The 18,161-nt window shown below is 44.2% G+C and overlaps 1 long non-coding RNA gene across 5 annotated transcripts in view; it reads right to left on the reverse strand.

The window, feature by feature from the left end:
• The window catches only part of LOC139021439 (uncharacterized), a 177,705-nt gene that overhangs the window by 8,200 nt on the left and 151,344 nt on the right, over positions 1-18,161 (reverse strand). For 3 of the 5 annotated variants that reach the window (XR_011473510.1, XR_011473513.1, XR_011473509.1), the window contains exon 2: positions 1,177-1,281. This is a non-coding gene — a long non-coding RNA (uncharacterized lncRNA). Of the gene's footprint in view, positions 1-1,176; positions 1,282-1,367; positions 1,428-4,221; positions 4,264-18,161 lie in introns of those variants that run through there. The other 2 variants (XR_011473511.1, XR_011473512.1) reach the window with 2 other exon arrangements.

The following is an 18,161-nucleotide window of genomic DNA, read 5'->3' on the forward strand; positions in this document are numbered from 1 at the left end:
ATATATTTTCAGCATCTAGATATTGGCCCCCTGTTAGATTCAATCTCTGTGCCCTTTATTGCATGCAGAGATAAATAGAAGCATGAAGACTGGTTTGTGGTAGTGGGATAAAGCATTCCCATTAACCACAGGTCTGGGAATCAAGAAACACAGCCCCAGACATCGGTGTGGCCTCTACTTGGCCCTGTGAACTTAGACACCCCTCCTCCAAGATGTGTTTGGTTCTTTAGTCTGAACAATGGCCAGATGAGAATCTAAGAAATTACTTGTTTCAGAGTATTTTCATATCTAATGTGTAAGTTGAATATAATAAAAGATGTCACTGTTACTAGCATGAACTAGATCAGTGGTTCTCAACCTTGGCTGCACATTAGAATCACCTGGGAATCTTTTTAAAATCCTGATTTCTAGGCCTCATCCTCCAGAAATTCTGTTTCTTTGTTATGGGGTGAGGCCACAACATTAGTAACAAAGAAACAGAATTTCCGGAGGATGAGGCCCAGAAATCAGGATTTTAAAAAGATTCCCAGGTGATGCTAATTTACAGCCAAGGTTGAGAACCACTGAACTAGACTTTCTGGCTTAAATAGGGTGACCCTTTTAGCTATTTTGTAATAAATGAGTGAAAAGATGATAGAGATGCAAAAGATTTAAATAATTAAACATACAGAACTCAATTAGTAGTTAGTTGCATCCTGATTTTATACCTGGAGTTACTTAGCTGTTTTTCTTTTCATAAATCTTTACTTTAAAGTCAGACCCCTCCCAGAATGTGACTTCAGACCAGCTTGTCTTCAAAAACTCCCCCTAACATTTTGAGAAAGTAAAGAGGACAATTTACACGGCTGTGGTTAGAACTCCCATCTATATTAGAATAATTTTAAATACAGAAAACTATGCACTGAGAGTTCATCACAGTATATTTTTCTACAAGAGGGAAAAAAAATAGAAACACCCAAAATGTCCAACAAGAGGGCAATGGTGAAATGAATTATAGTGTTTTGTGGGATGGAGAACAATGCAGCCACTGTATATCATGTTGCAAGGCTTTGTAGCTACTTGGGGAAGCATTTGTGTTAAAACGTTACATGAAAAGGCAAGGTAAAGAGCATGTATACAATATGAGCACAAGAAACTAAGAAGCACAGCTGTGTCATAGCCCTTGCTTGTACTTACCCTCTGCCAGTGGAAAAATGGTGAAGGAGGTCACCTTGGTTGCAGGAATGGGAACCTCTTCCACCAAGAACTTTTCATCCTCAGAACTTTCTCTGCCAATTGGCCCTGTGGGGAAAAGATTTCAATACTCTCATATTCCCAGTCCTACTTCAGTTCTCTGAACTTTTTTTTAATAACTTATGTTTGATTACCAAAGTAATATATGTTCACTAGGAAATCGCCCTAATTTTAAAGTTTATTAACCACGCCTGGTTTGGAGTGAAATTGGAAAATGATTGTTTCTTCAGCAACCCAAACTGTTGGCAGCTTGCCTCCAAACAGAGTTTAGAATTATGTAACTCTGAGTTTAGCAGAAAAACTTTTCTAAAAGGGCCAACTTCTCTTCTAGAACCCATGGTATCAAAGCAGCTTTTAAGCAAATTATAATCCTATCATGCTGGTATTTCCAGAATACACCCTTGAAAGTGTGACGCGATTTATGGTTATTTTTAGTGCCTTGTAATGGGCAGTGAATTGTAGATAAACAAATGGAGTCTTCTCTCCCCTAAGAGGGCTGTTAGCGATTAATTACCATCTAGTGGTGAATCAGAAGAGAATAATCAAGGTGGGTAAGAAGAAGGTGGGGGCTGGGAGAAGGTCACCTTCTCAGAGAGGCAGTATGCTGGATGTGCTCACCTGACTGACCACCTTATCCCTGAGGTCCTCACGGGTCTAAATAAATCTCTCCTGGGCCCTCATGTAGACAGGCTTTCACAAGACCACAATCACCTGTCATGACACTCACAGACCCCAGGGCCTCACCACAAACCTACTGAATTGCAATCTCTGGGGTGAGGCTCAAGATTCTGTATCTTAACGAAGTGCCCCACTCAGTCTCATGCACCCTTTTCAGGACAGGAATCTGAGGACGCATGTGGGAAATGGACCTGCCTAAGGTCACACTGCAGGGGGGTGGCAGGGTCTTCTGACCTCCAGGCCAGCCATTTTCAGTGGGGATATTGGGCCTTAGAGGGACAGACCTGTGTAAGAACAGAGGGATGGATATGACGGTGACCCAGGCCAGAAACAAATCTTTGGTCTACCATCCCTCCAAAGTCTTCCTTGGTCCATAGCAATATCTCTGTGCAGTTTTTAGAAGAAACTAAAGAAGAAAATTGCAAAATAAAGCATAGTTTCTGCAAGCACATTTCTTAGAACAGTGCCTTTTACAATGTAATCCATGAAGAAGGAATTACATAATTGAAGAGGTCACTGGATCCTTTCTCCCTGTTTTGAATAGCTTCAAGGAATCACTTGGGTGAGCCAATAAAAGCACTTGGATGTCTTGCAGTAAAGCAGCCTGTTTAGCTTTCCTCATTCTCATTTTTGAGTACCTAGTGCTCTTGAGAAATCATCTACTCATCCAGAAGTTTCTTACTCAAGTCCATGTCACAAGCAGTGGGCCGGCTGGCATGATGGGAAAGGTACTCACCTTGGAGCCTGGAGACCTGAGTTTTAGATGCCTCTCTGTCCCTTGCTAGTTTTGAGACCTTGGGAAAGTCTCTTGCCCCATTTTACCACTGAGGAACCTAAGACACACACCTCTTTCCTGTCACCTCTACCAGGTTGTTTGGAGGAACACATGCAACTAACTGCCTGCAGAATAGATGGCACTCTCCTCCCCCCTCACAGACTCATCACTCAGGAGATCTTCTCCACCCCAGAGACCTCCTCCTGTCTTTAAGCACAAGACCTTGACAAGGTGACACCAGGAGTTGATTGTGACACAAATACGGCTTCTAAGAGTGACCAGCTAACCCTCAAATCACTGCAATACTTTCTCTTGTCATTCATGACAGATCCTCAAAACATTGACTGTAGTAGGTATTGACTCAAGGGTGGAATCTTTCTCACTGAATTACAGGTCAGGTGTTCACGTAATTGATTTTTCTTCTCTCGAGACATTGGTATTATTCACAGTCAGATGGCAGAGGATGGTACAGTTTCCCTTATTTTTCTGAGTCTGTGTTCCAGTGGATTGTTCTATGCCCAAACACACTTCCATTAGTAGCAGCCCCTCCTCCTCTTCCCTAAGGGAGGGACCCCATGGTAGAGAAGGGGGATAGAAGCATGAGCGGCTACACAACAACCTAAGGGAAATAGCCACTGATGTGTGGCTTTGGCTCTGGTGAAGTGTGACTCATCACTCACCTCTGTGCTCCCCACAGTGCTTGGCACTCTTCCTGCTACCTCCTCGTTGCTGGAGAAATATTTCTGAATGAATGGATGAGTGAACTCTGTCCTACAACACCCCACATATTTCTCTGGTTTAATGGAGCCTCCATGAGCCATCTTTCTCACCCATGATAGACAACCCACTATCATGAAATTGAAAAGTTAATACAAGAAACTTATTAATCCACTCAGAAAAACCAGGCAGTAAAGGTCCAACAATGAATAGAGCTTTTTTTTTTTTTTTGGACTCTCAATGATCTCACTGTGCATGCAGTAGGGGACATTCATTGAGCTGCAAGTATCTCAGGGTAAGGCCATGGCAACACGTGAATTTATTTTATTTCCCCCAATAGATTTTAAGATCCCAGAGGACAGGAACCATCCTCAGTACCATCATCATCCTGTAAGCTCCATGAGGACAAGGATTTTTGTTTCCTGATGAGCTCCAAATATTCAAAAAAGGCTCCTGGCATGTCAGTGATGCTTTTAAATCCTTGGTGAACACTGAATACTCATTATCAATGCTAGAAGTTACTGTCTACTTACTTCTTTTCAGGCACCATGCCAAGTACTTTAGAGTCATTATTTCAAAAGACATAAACATAAATAGGTATAGAAACATCCTATGTTGGTGAAGGCACATTTCATACCTAGGCAATCTGACTCCAAAGATCAAACTCTTACCTCCCTCTCCATTAACCCATTCCCAGTCACCTCCAGTGCCTCTCTTTGTTCCTCACAGTTCCTCATAGGACAAATAATAATGTTTGTCAAAAGAATGAGAGGACAAGATTCCAAACCAAATTAAGAGCCCTGGGTTGTTGACTGTACCTGAGAGTTCTGATCAAGGAGCCAGCATTTCAACTGTCCAACACCAAACCAGGGTTAATAGAGAAATAGAAATAGGATTGACCAAATGAGTGTGCCAATGTTAAGCCCTGCCCAGCCAGGTAGCTAACCATGTTTTATTGACAGGGAAATAAAGACTTCAGAGAGAAATATGATTCGCTCTGCCTTGTCTCTAAGAGAAAAATGAGTTAGGCCAGAGAAATAACAGCTCGCTTCCTCTTTTGAAGACAACAGTTTATCTCCAGAGATACTAACACAGCCAAGCACAGAGCAGGGCCACTGGTTCAACTACCACATGGACAGGGGTACAAGAGGCGTGATGAATGGGGGACAAGAGGGTCGGAGCTGCACGGTTTCTCAGGCCATGGAGATTGTCTTGAGCCCCCAGGAGGGATGGCCTGTACAGTGAGGCCTTGACTTACAAGTGTCCCGACTAACGAGTTTTTTGAGATACCAGCTGTCTCTCGGCCGATTTTTTGCATTGAGTTGACAGAGTAATTTGAGTTAACGAGCTCCTTTATGAGCTCGGTCTCAGAACGAACTAAACTCGTAAGTCAAGGCCCCACTGTATGTGCCTGAAATTATTCTGAGCACTTTTTACTTGAAATGCAAACAGGCATATTCACGGGAAGTATATCTGGTGCCAAACAATTAGAAAAGCCTCCTGTTCTTACTGATTATATTTCATTCATTTCAATAAATATCTACTAGCCACCTACTCTGTGCCCCAGCCTGCATTCGATGTTTGTTTCTTTTACATCGGCATGGCAGGATTTATAGTTGCAAGCCTTGGAAACCAGGGTTCAAAGAACAGCCAGGAAGAGCAAGCATTTATTGAGTGCCAGGGACTGGGCAGAACAAGTCTGCACACGTTGTGGTTACAACCACCATTTAAGGTACAGACTTTATCATCTCAATTTTACAGATAAGAAAACTGAGGCTTTGAGAGCTTATGTTTCCCTAAGTTGCACATATAGTGGGTGACAGAGTTGGTATTTAAACTAAGGAAGTCCTGTATCCTTGCTCTGAAATCCAAGGCTCTTCTGAATTCAGGGGTTAAATAATTAGCCCGACATCATGTGACTTGTCAGAGATGAAGCTCCACTCCTACCCAGAGCTCTTTCCTCTATCCCTGCCGCTTGAGGAAGTTATTTATTAATATTGGAAAGGCATTTATCATCTGATAAGAGAAACAAGACAAACATAATACAGAGCTAATATCACACCAAGGCCAAAGTCTGGCCTTCAGTCAATTAATAAGCCCTCCAGGCATAAATATTGTGTTCAGAATAGAGAGAAAATCAATTGGCATTGCATCCCACTCTGCACAGACCTTTACTGAGAATTTCTATGCACTCATGCTTTACTCACTTGGCAGAGGCATATCCTGCTCATGGACCACCACATGCTGCCCTCATATCCTTGCTCCTGTGCACTAGGCAGAGCCAGATGACTCATTGGGACAATAGACTGTGAGGGGATGTGATATGTATCACTACTGGGCCCAAACAAGAAGAGCACATGAAGTTTCTATGTTTCCCAGAAACATTCCAGGTTTGTGGAGGCTTTGTCAGCCTGGGTCCCTGAGTTTCTTTGAGGAGAAAGCTTCATGCTGAACTGCACTGGATAAGTTTCATGGTGACGAAATACATAGATTATGTGTCAAGGCATTGCAATTAGAGGTGAATTTGTTACTGCAACATAACTTGGCCTATCCTAACCAACGCAGCGGCCTGCTGTCATTTAAAAAGAGAACATACAAGGAAAGGTTGGGGGCACCGGGAGAGGATTATGCTAAGTGAAATAAGCCAGTTAGAGAAAGACAAATACCATATGATTTCACTTATATGCGGAAGCTAATAAAAATAAACTAACAAAATAGAAACAGACTTATAGCTGTTAGAGAGGAGAGTGTAGGGGAGCTGGGTGAAAAAGATGAAAGGATTAAGAAAAAAAAACACCTCATAGACAGACAATAGTATGATCATTAACAGAGGGGAAGGGGTAGGTGGGGAGAGGCAAGAGATGGTAAAGGGGGGCTAAATGGTAATGCAAAGAGACATGACTTGAGATGGTAAACACAAAATACAATATACAAATCCTATACAATTTTATTAACCAATGAAACCCCAATAAAAGCATAATTTATTATATGCTTTATTATTAATTCAACTCTGCCAGGGAGAGATGACTTGGGACATTGAGGGGCCAGAAGAGAGAAGAGAACACCCAGAGCAGTGGGTATGTGTTGGGAACCAGGGTTGGCTACAATTGGATTGGGACTATGGGATAAGGCCAGAAAGAGATCTCAGTGCTGCCTCCTGGGGTTACAATTCCAGCACGACGAGGCTGGGAAGTGTGCCTTAAAGTTAACTGTATATTCCAAGGAAAAGATTATTTGAGCTGAGGATTAAAGTGTCCTCAGTTACCCCACTTGGGCTCCTCCTGTAAACAGAAGTAGGATTTTGTGCCAGAGAGTGACAGATGGAAGGTTCTGCTTTAGGAAGTGCAAATGCCAATAGTGTCAGGGTGATTGATACATGGGGAAACTGAAGCCAGGAAGACAAGTTAGGAGGCCATTTCTAAAATCTAGACAGCTCATCATACTGAACAACGCTGGACCTAACTCTTTCAGAATTGACTCATGAAAAAAAAAATGGGAAGAAGTTTTGAAGTAAGAGGCTAGTCTGAGGAAGGCCACACGAAGCCCAGGTTCCAATATCCAGGGAGAGATTTGTGCCCAAAGACCCTGCCCCTCACCCCAGATTGAAGCCAGTCCCTCGTCCAGTGCTTGACATGTGCATGTTCTATGCAGTGATCACAATCTACTGGCCAGGAGTGGTCTAAACAAGGAAAACAAACCAGAGACCAGCCCAGCTATCATCCTTACAGAGTTTTTTTCCAAGGACTAGCTGCCTCTGCTCCTTACTCACAGCTCTGTGGTTCATTCACTTCGAATTTATCAATCCATTCACTCATCCATAATAAATGTGCATTGGACACTATTAGGTGCCAGGAACGTAGGCTACCAGGTGCCATCTTCCAGGAATACAAGAATGAGAAGTCAGCCATGGCACCTTCAGATCCTAACATATTGTCTGTTGAGTAGAAATGATATATTGCTGTCATGGCTTAATGTCTAATTATAAACTGTGGTAAGAGTGCTGAGCCACAAGCATGGGGTACTTCAGAGCCCATAATATTTGAAGAGCATGGTCTAGTTTGTTGGGTAAAGGGAGAAAATGATGATTAAACTAAAAACAAAGAACTAAGCTGAAACTTGAACCAGGAGGAGGCTCGTACTGGGCAGAGAGAAAGGCAGTCTGCAAATGCTGTCAGGAAAGGTCATGACATTTGGAGTCTAGAGAGACAAGGAGAGTCAGGGAGGATGCCGACTGAAGGGCAAAATAATTTCAAATTCCTTGCCATGGCCCATCGGGCTGTGTGACTGCACCCCACCTGGGAGCAGCAGGAAGCCCCTGGCTGGCTTGGATCAGTGACTAAAAGAATGAATTGTCAATTTTCTATCCAACTAGCTGCATTAGGGAAGCCAAACACTATAAAGAGTTAGGATAAAGAGTTAGGAGCTACTGGGATTATCCAGGGTCGGCATGATAATGGCTTGATTAGGGAGTTAGGGGAAAAGGTGAAAAGAAAGGGGACGGATTTGAATGATGTACATAAAATTACAAGATCCGATGGTAGATTGGGAGTGGAGGGAGAGGCAGAGAGGGGGCCAAGGAAGACTTCTAGTTTTCTGAATCGCACGACTGTGTGGATGGCATTGATTCTGACCGAGATAGCAGAAACATGAGAAGTCAGGTTTGGGGAGAGGAAAGGTAATTTTTTGTTTTGAGCAAATGATAATTAAAACAGGATCCTAGGGCCGTAGGATGAGGGGCTTTAGGTCTGACTGGTCTCTTTGCAGACCCCTGATCATTGGAGCTGGGATGACGCTGTCACACTCTCACCTGTTGGCAATACTGTCAACAAGCTGATTCAACATTCAGAGCTACTGCGTTGAAACTTTAAGTCTTCTCTGCTTTATATATTTTATGCTTTTTAAGCCACAGTTTGGCAGTTGACTTCTGATTCATAAGAACTTTTTACAGAAATAGACACAAAAACCACATGAATTGGGAGCTTGGACACAGCTCATCGTTTGGGGTTTTCCATGGTTTGTGAGAGAATCCCATTAATTCCCTGAGGACACTCAGGATTTTGAGGTCCTGGAGAAGGAGGTGTTGTTTCTGGCCGGGAACATTGGAGAAGAATTTCCTGTGAAACTTGCATTTGAACTGCATCTTGGAGTATGAGTATAATTTAGACAAGTGGTGATGGGAGAGGAAGAAGAATTCAGGCAAAGGCAATAACTTGGGCAATAGCATGGTAGAAGATATGTTTCCTCTCCTGGGCATCCTCCAGAACCCTCCACGTTGGTGCCCCGTCCCGGGCACAGAGCCCTTAGGGATCCTTAGGATCCTTACATGGTAAGAGTGGTTGCTACCTGGGAAAATGGCTTCAGATCAGCAGTCTTGGGCATGAGCACACTGAACTGAGGCAGAAGTGGTCAAAGACAGGGAGGAAAGGGGACACAGAAAAAAGATTTTATTTTTCACCCACTTTCCTTTCTTCTACATCCACACATGTGTTCCATGACCTAGAATAGCCTGCTCAGTATCCCCTAAACATGCCCCCTTTCCCACTCTGTTTACAGCACAAGCAGAGCAGACTTTTTGGACACTTTGACAGTACAATATGGAGTCACTGTCAGCCATGAGAGTTATGTCAAGTGCTAAGTCAAGACTGAGGTAATGGGGTGTAATGGGAACACCTTTAGGATGGGGTTCAGAATGCCCAAAACTGGACATTTGGATCAGGAATCCATCTGAACACCCATCCGAGTGGGGCCTCCTCCCCTTGTGGGCTATAAGAACTCAGAGCTCTGACCATGCAATAGTCAGGCATGGCTGCACCACGGGTCATGCTAGGAGCCCAAGAGACTTCTGCTCCACCGGACGATTGCCGCCCCTGCAGCCGCCTAGCTTGAGACTGACACCCGCCTCTCCACCTGCAGATGCCAACAGGGACCAGGACTTTACGCTGGACACTCTGCTCGCTTCTGTCATGTAAGCTCCCTGCTCTGTGTGTAACCTGTGAGTGACTGTATTGGTTTATTGGGGAGGTCTTCCCTAACAAACCTGGCATTGTAGCAAGTCACAAACGTGTGTGAGTGACTCCTTTGGGGGATACTCTCTTGCTCATGACACCCTCTCTGTACCTTTACTCATGCTTTTGCCTCTTCCAGAAATAGCCTGCACTCTCCATCCTCTCTAGTCCAAATCTTACATCTCCCCCAGCACCCAACTCAGGGGCTAGTCCACAGTGCTCTTCTCTCCTTCCCCAGCTGAAGGCAACATCTCCCTTGCAAAAACTTTCCACCGTGCCTCTCACTTGGCACCTCTTCCTTTCTGAGCTTGTGTTCAGTCTACTTGGGGTCATGCTTTGATGCTCCTTGAGGCAGGGTCTATATTGGATTCCTTCCCGGAGACCCAGACCAGCCTAGCACATAAGTGAGAGCTCCACAAAGGTTGACTGGAGGATGGAACCTGAATCTAGAACTCCTGATTCCTCTTTCCAGATCTGACTCTGCCCTGCAAAACACACAAGAGTAACACAAAGCCAACTACATCCATTAAATACTTTTATCCATAGCCTGAAGCCATGACAGTGAAAATCCGAGCACCCAGGGGGTGAATAGCCACATTTCCTTTTACTTTGTCTGAATGTTACAGCTTTATCTTGTGGGACATTGCTTCCTGCCGGTGAATTGATAGTTCCTCTAGGACCATGGTCTGCAAACTGCGGCTCTCGAGCCACATGCAGCTCTTTGGCCCCTTGAGTGTGGCTCTTCCTAAGCCTTAGGAGTACTCTAATTAAGTTAATAACAATGTACCTACCTATATAGTTTAAGTTTAAACAATTTGGCTCTCAAAAGAAATTTCAATCGTTGTACTGTTGATATTTGGCTCTGTTGACTAATGAGTTTGCCGACCACTGCACTAGGACAATGTGCTCTGCCTGGAGATAGAGGAAAGGGGACCATGGGTGTTCCTCTGCCCACCAGGCTGCCCACACTGAAGTCCAAATAACACACGTGTGTGCAAGTGAGTGCATGTGTGTGGCCGTGGACATGTGCAACGAGGTGGGTGTGGACATGGGCAAGGGTCATGACCTCACCAGCTCAATCCTCTACTTTAGAAAATTACTGGTTTGGGCTCATTCACAAGAGAGAATGAGAGACACAGAAGGAGGGAGAGAGATCTATTCCCAAGCAGTAATCATGTTACTGAAAACCACCAGCAGTCATCATGTTTATCTTTCTCATTTATGCAAACCCCAAACAGCCCGCTGCAGCAAATCACATTTCAGCAGGGCAGATTATTCTGTCTGTAGCCTAAACTTCTCGCTGCCTCTCTCTCAGGAGCAGCCTCTCTAGGTAAATATAAATCTCATCCTAATAGCAACGTTTGGAGGAATAATGTTATTTGCTCTGATTTAGAGAAAACACAACATGGGCTCTGGCAAAGCTGATCTTTTTCTTTAGAAATTAATCAAAGGCACATAATGCAGAGGCAGCCGGAATGCTCCTCTGGCAGAGTGGAGCACTGCTGTGTGTGTGTGTGTGTGTGTGTGTGTGTGCAGGGGTTGAGGGCTGGCTTTGATGAATTATCCCAACCTTCTAACTCCTCCTCTGGACATATGGACTGGGCTCCCTTTTATTTCTTTCCTGTCATTCGAGTGGTTTCTGGAGACCAGTTCATGATATTTATACAGAGTTGAGAGAGATCAAATGGCTGTTTTTCACTGCACAAGCGAGGATCTGCAAGTTTGACCCCAAGGGAATATGAAAACTCAATCCAGTATTGACCTCCTCTGCCTTTGGAGGAGGGTGAGCATCTGAGAGTGAGGTGTCTGAGCAGGCACTTACCTTCTGGGGCAGGGCCGGGGTGGGGGGTGGAGTGTGTGGCCACAGTACTGGGGAGAAGTGGGGAACACAGTCACTGCCTTTCTGAGCCCATCCCACCTCTAGTCCCTGAGCACAGGGAGACAGAATATGTAATAAAGTTTTTTTTTTAAATGACAGAGAAGCCCTGTTCTAAGGAGCCACTTGCAGCACCTGGGTCAGTAAGGCATCGTGGTAGAAAGGACAGGCTCCGGAGTCTGACTCGCTAAATTCAAATCCCAACCATTACAAGCGGAGTGATCTTAGACTCTTTGCTTCCCAGGCCTCAGTTTCCTCATTTAGCAACTGATCTGATAGGATTGCTGGGAGAATTAAATAGGTGAATACATACAAAGAATTTACAACAGCATCTGGAGCTGTGAGCAGGACTTGTTAACTATCATATTCTTATTATTATTAGTGGTGATAATTCAAATCTCTTGCTGGCCCGCATTTCTGTGAAAGCACACTACAGGAGAGCATCAAATGTGAGGGTCTGCCAACCTCACAGGTTACAAAAAAGCTGCAAAGAGCTCAGGATAAGCAGGTAGTTGAGAGTTAATCCATCTTCTCCTTTGTGGTCTAGGATCTCTCTGGATCCAGGCAAAGGTATGCTGAAGCAATCTGTTTTTCTGGGGTTGGTTATATGGCCTTTATGGCCAGAAAATGGCTATTTTCTGTCTTCCAGAACAGAAGGGGTCTTCTAATTACATTTACGATTGGAAAGAGCAGAAGATGAAGAATTGGGTCCAAACTGAGCATCAATGGGCCATGTGATTTGCACCAGCCACTTCGCCTCTGGGAGCCTCAGTTTCCCCATCTGTACAATGAGGAGGTGGCATCAATGACCTCTAAAGAATCACCCAGAGTCAACAGTCCATTCGCCTCTCTGGCCCTATAGGTAGGCTTGATGTGGCAACAGGACTTGAGGGGGTAGCTGGGGGCGGTCAGGCCAGGCCCAGGCCTCAGGTTCCTATCTGATCATTACTATGAGGCCCTCACAGGGAGACTGGTAACTAAGAGCCAGCGCAGGGAAGGAACGGGCTTTTATGACTCAGCCAAGTTCCCTCCAAAGGGCTGGTGGTTCTCAAACTTCTTCATTGCATGACCTTCTCCTGGAGGGCCTGGGTGCATGATGCAGGCCTTGCCACCCCCAACAGTCTCTGGCAACTTTGCACTTGGTCTCCTTGACCGGTGGCTCTTGCCACTCCAGAGACTGGTGACCCCCCTGAGAGAGCAGAGGCTAGCCCAGCCTCCCCTGGGTTCCCATTCCCTGAAGCCACTATTGTCCGGCCCTCCAACGGTCTGAGGGACAGTGAACTGGCCCCCTGTTTAAAAAGTTTGAGGACCCCTGATCCTTGCCCATGGCGGTTCCCTAGGGTCTGGATGCCCACATTTGAGGAGCAGTGTTCTCAGGAGAAACTGACAAGCCAGGACCAGGAAGGACCTCCCTACTTTACTTTAGGGATTGTTCTGCCAAATATGGGGATGGATCTTACAAAGTTGTATGTCAATAGCAGAGTCTAATTCTTCCCTCTCCCACAATCAACAGCCCTTAGGAAGAACTAGAACATTGCTCCCAGGATCCTCATTGTTTCTATATTCTGCCTCTTATCAGTCAGGACGCTCTGGCTGCCAATAACAGAAAATCCAACCCCAAATGGCTTGAACAGTGAGTACCACGTTCATTATCTCACCTAAGAAGGACTGTGTGATGGGGTGGTTCCAAGGTGACTGATTCAGTATCCAAGCAGTATCAGGACCCACATCCGTTCCCCCTTTCTCCTCGGCCACACTTAGCATGCTGGCTTGCCTGCTAGGCCAGCTCCTTCATGGCCCCAACAAAGGTACTGCATGTTCACCTGTCCCATGCAAGTGTCAGGAGGAGAGAGCATGGCTTGTTTTCTCTATGTACCTTTTGCTTGATTGGGTTTTTTAGAGTGAGGAACCTTACCCAGAATTCCCCTCACATCTCAGCCAGAACCAAACACATAATTTCTCTTAAACCAGACCCTGGCCCCATGATCAGGATTGCCATCATTGGCTGGTATGTTTATGCTGAAAGGGGAATCTTGGATTGAATAGGGGTCTGTAAGCAAGGAAGAAAGGAGAAAGGAGCATCTGGTACCATGGCTTTCTCCCTTATGTTGAATTCCAAGTACCTGATATTATATAAAATGAAGGCTCCCATGTGCTCACTGCTGTCTACAGGACAAACACTATCCTAGGCACTGTAACAGCCATTGATTCCACTTGGCCTCAGCCCTGGGTTTTCATCAAAACCCTCTTGTGATCTAAAATTATCTTTCCACTTATTTATAATTTCACCTCAGCAGTTAGAATGCAAGCTCTCAGAGGGCAGCACTCATGTTCCTCTTGTTCATTGTTCCAACATCTAGCACAGCACAAGTCACACAATTGGTACTTAGTGAACGTTTTCCAAGAAATTAATAAATGAATTCCTTACAAGGTGGAAGATTCCCCTGATTTTTCTAGAGCCACTCTTCTTACACTGCATGTGGAGAAACTGACTAATAGAGGTTAGGTAGCTTGCTCAAGGTGACTTAAGCAGCCTGTAGCACAATCAAACTTTAAGCCTCGTCTGTCCCCAAGCCTGTAACCCTGTCCATGTGTGAAAACAGCCTTTGACTTAATGAGTCCTCTTTCTAGGGCAGTTGCAAACCCTTGAAACCCTAATTGCAGCAGCCATGCTCTCTGTCAGCTTTGCAACTGCCCTTCTCCGGATCTAGAACCTCCTCTACCCCTCTGTATAGAGCCTCTCCCTGCATATAAACATCCATGTCCATAGTTCAGTCACACTTGCCTCTCACCCAGAAGTCATCATTCTCTAGTCTCTGCCTCCATTGTTCCATCCTCTACTTCTAGCTTAACTGTTCCACACTCCCAGGCCTGATCCCTCCAGGGAGAATGTAAATCCTCAAGGTTTGGGAATACTCATCATCATGGGAGGCAACACAGAGCTATGGTTAAATCCTCAGATTCTAGGGCCAGACTATCTGTATGCCAATTCCATCCCCTCGACTTAATGATTGCAAAACCTCAGGGAAATTTCTTCACTTCTTTGGATCTCAGTTTCCTGATCTGCAAAATGGGGATAATAATGGTATGTATAGCATAGGATTGTTGTGAAGACTGAGTTAATATGTGTGAAACACTTAATGCAACCGTGTAGTAAGAGCTATGATCACTTTTCATTTTCCTTCTTTCTCCAACAGTAGTCAGACGCCTAGAAGATATTTTCAAAATTACTGTCAACATGAATCCACTAATTCTCTGGCTGCTTCCTCAGTACATGGTATATCTCTCCCACTAGATGGCAAATTCCAAGGACAGCCACTGCTTGTATTTTCCCCTTCCTCTATACCCTTTCAGGGTCTATCCTAAAAGGAGAACTTGACAGGTTCTTAATAAATCCTTTTGGAAATTAACAAATCAAGAAAGCTTTGGGCTTTGGGGGAAAATCCTCATTTGAACTTCTTTTCTGCTTTTTCTCCCTTTTAATTGCACATCTCTTCTTTCTATCTGAAATCAGATTAAGCCCCACTGAGCTTAAACCAATAGTGTTTCAAAAAATTTTCTGAATGCACATGAATTGACTGTAGTATTTTTGTTTCATGGCTACTGGCAGTTGGTCAGACAGGTGACTGAGCTACAGATTTTAATCACTTCCCAATATGGTGTTGGTTTATAAAATGTCAGCCCTGCACTGCCCTGGAGAGTCAGTTAGGTTGACATTGCAGCCAAGGGAGAGGGCCCCAAGAAACCTTAATTAGCCTTCGGCTGATTTCAGGAACCAGACCTTCCTGATAATTTACTGCAAAACTCATACAATTCTCTGAAATGAGAAGATCAGTCACAGGACACTGCAGTGGGAACATGGACGATGGCTCAAGGCCAGTAGCTTAGTCTGCTGAGAATCCGCCTCAAATTCATTCTACAAGATCTGTTCCAATCCATGGGATTTCAGAAAGTAAATGTGTGATTGCACCACAGATTCCTTAAGGAAGGTGGGGCAAGACCCCACCTCCAATGTACTTGTCTTTGGGAGGACTAATTTATCAGGACTTGACCTTTAAAGGCCATGGGAAGAGGTGCCCTCAACAGCTGCCCTTATATCCACACTCAAGGGAGCCCAGAAAGAAACATTGGTGAAGGGGGAAACAGGAGGGCTGATTCACTTTGGGCAGGAAACTGCGTCCCCAAAAAGGTGAGTCTGGAATCGAAATTAAAAACATGAGGACATTGCAGCTGAGGCTACCCCAGGTGGCACCTGGGCTCACACTCATACAGTAGACCTCATTAACTTGAAACAGGAATGGCAAATGGCTTTCATTTTGCATGACATTCCTGATAGATTAGAGTGGCTGTTGAGAACACTGTGTTCAGAAGGATTCTCCAGCTGTATTTCAGCTCAGCAAGAAAGAAAGCTGGGATCATTCAGCAATGTCTGCTGTGGCAGAGATAGAGGAAGTGGTACCCATGTACCAAGTGCTTGCCATCCTCGACTTGGTATGATGGGGGCAGGGTGGATTTCTCTTTGAAATGTTGAAATATCTATAGAGCTCTGTTGCATTATCATTTTCAATTACTGTTTCCCACAACAAACAGCAACATGAATCATAAATATGAATATGCAAATTAGAGCACTTATTTCAAAGTTTCTAATTTGTAGGCTCTCCTATTCCATGTTTCCTTGTCATGAGGGCCCCTTTGGCAGTAAGAGAAACAGGTCTGTCCTAAGAAGCTGTCTGATAATAAAGGAGAGAAATCTAAATCCAGAGTCACTCACAGCAAACTCCTCCCTGAGTAAGTCAACCTTGAAGCAAACCCTATCACCCACCCCCTATTTCCATAAGTGGGTTCAGACAGGCTCTAAAAAGAGAGATCTGGTTATCAAATGCCTTCTGATAACCAAGGGCATTCATTACATTGGTGGCTTTTACACTGAAATAATATTTCTAACAGGTCATTGGTTATTAAGGAGGCCTTCCTTTTTAAGGCAATGGACAGTATGTACTTCTGAGAGGAATGCATCCTGTTTTGAACACAAAAGACAGATGCTTGTATAAATGTTTGATTACCTGTATTAGTAGGTAATCATTAAAATAAATAAATAAAAATAAAGAGGGAGATCTGGCTTATTCTCACCATTTACTGGAAGCATCAGCTGGGGAATAACTTGCCTGTTTCCTGGAGCTTAGATCTGTGTCATTGGTGCAGAACAGTAGGAGGGAACCCGAGCACAAGTGCAGGAGGAAAGATCACATCACCAAAGACAACTTGGGCTCCCTGCTGACGCTGCCCCCCTGTCAACTCTGACAGCCCATTTGGCAAATCCACCCCTGCAGTACCATTCCCAGTGACAGCTTGAGAGGGGGCTGGGGAAATTCTCCCTTTCTGGAGAGCAGTCGACACATCAAGAGACAACTTCTTTGCACAGTTTGTGGGCTCTGCAGACTAATGGAAAGGGCACCAATGATTCAAGAGATGGGGAGGTTTCCCTGCACATCTGAGCCTGGAGTGCCAGAGACTGACAGTAACTGTGGAATAAAGACGGTGTAAAGATTTCTAAAGACATTTCACTCTTTTCAGAGGCCGGCCCTGAAGAGTTTCAGTGGAAGTCTTAGATGTAAGGCGTGTAAAATGGGTTTCCTGAGAAACAGCTGCCAGCACTTTCACATCTGGCTGATCAGCTCCCCTTCCTAACTGATGAAAGCAAGAAGACCTCTCCAGCATCACCAGAAAGACATTTGTAAAAATTCAACAGAGTCAGATTAAATACTGGCTTGGAAAAGTCATTGTCCTCTCTCCTTCTCTGTTTTTTTAACAAACTTCTTGATGAAAATCTGAATAGTTTTTCGATTTCACCTTCTCATGAAGTAGAAATACTCAAAGGAAAAAGGGGGAAGGGGATTACAGTCTTTCAGGAAATTAAGTTAAATTCAATTAAGTTATATAAATACATTGGGTTGCTTTGGTATTATAATTAATTCTCAGTTTGTCCCTGAAGACTGTATCCCGAATGTGTCACATGAAATTGTTCTACTCTTGCTGGCAGCCTGACTTCAATGCTACCAGCAGATTGATGAAAAGCTCTTTGAGGACAGCGGCAAGACTCCGTTGTATGAACAGGTATTTATTTGATAAATATTTATAGAGAATCCACGCTGGTTGTTTACTAGCATTCCCTTGGTGCCCAAAAGTAAATAAAATAGATGAATGCCTACCTTCATGGATCTTATATCTATCTGGAAAAGACAGATTATAAACAACTAACCCAATCAATAAACAAGATCCTTTCAGGTGGTGACAAAGTCTATAATGCCCTATAGAGAAATAAAACAGCAATGAAATAAAAAGTGATGAAAGGAGAAAACTTCCAAGAGCTGAAAACTAAATGATAAGGAGTCAGCCATCATTCCTAACAAGTGGGTGATCTTGGCATGTTCCCAGAGCAGAAGGCAGACCAGCATAGTAACTCAAACCTGGTAAGTGAGTGAGAAACACGTAAGAGGAGACTGATGGAGTGGGAAGGGGCTCAGCCGTGGGCAAACTACGGCCCGCAGGCCGGATACGGCCCGTTTGAAATGAATAAAACTAAAAAAAAAAGACCGTAACCTTTTATGTAATGATGTTTACTTTGAATTTATATTAGTTCACACAAACACTCCATCCATGCTTTTGTTCCGGCCCTCCGGTCCAGTTTAAGAACCCATTGTGGCCCTCGAGTCAAAAAGTTTGCCCACCCCTGGGCTAGATCATGGTAAAGATTCTGGGTTTGATTCCTTTGGAAAGCTTTAAGTGAGAGAATGACATGATCTGATGAAATATCACTGACTTCTATTTGGAAAATGGACTATAGAGGTTAAAAATAGATGCAATCTCATGTGTATAT

This window comes from Myotis yumanensis, unplaced genomic scaffold, assembly GCF_028538775.1.
Source record: "Myotis yumanensis isolate MYYU_CA2020_CCGP unplaced genomic scaffold, mMyoYum1.0.hap1 SCAF_13, whole genome shotgun sequence".
Lineage (NCBI taxonomy): Eukaryota > Metazoa > Chordata > Mammalia > Chiroptera > Vespertilionidae > Myotis > Myotis yumanensis.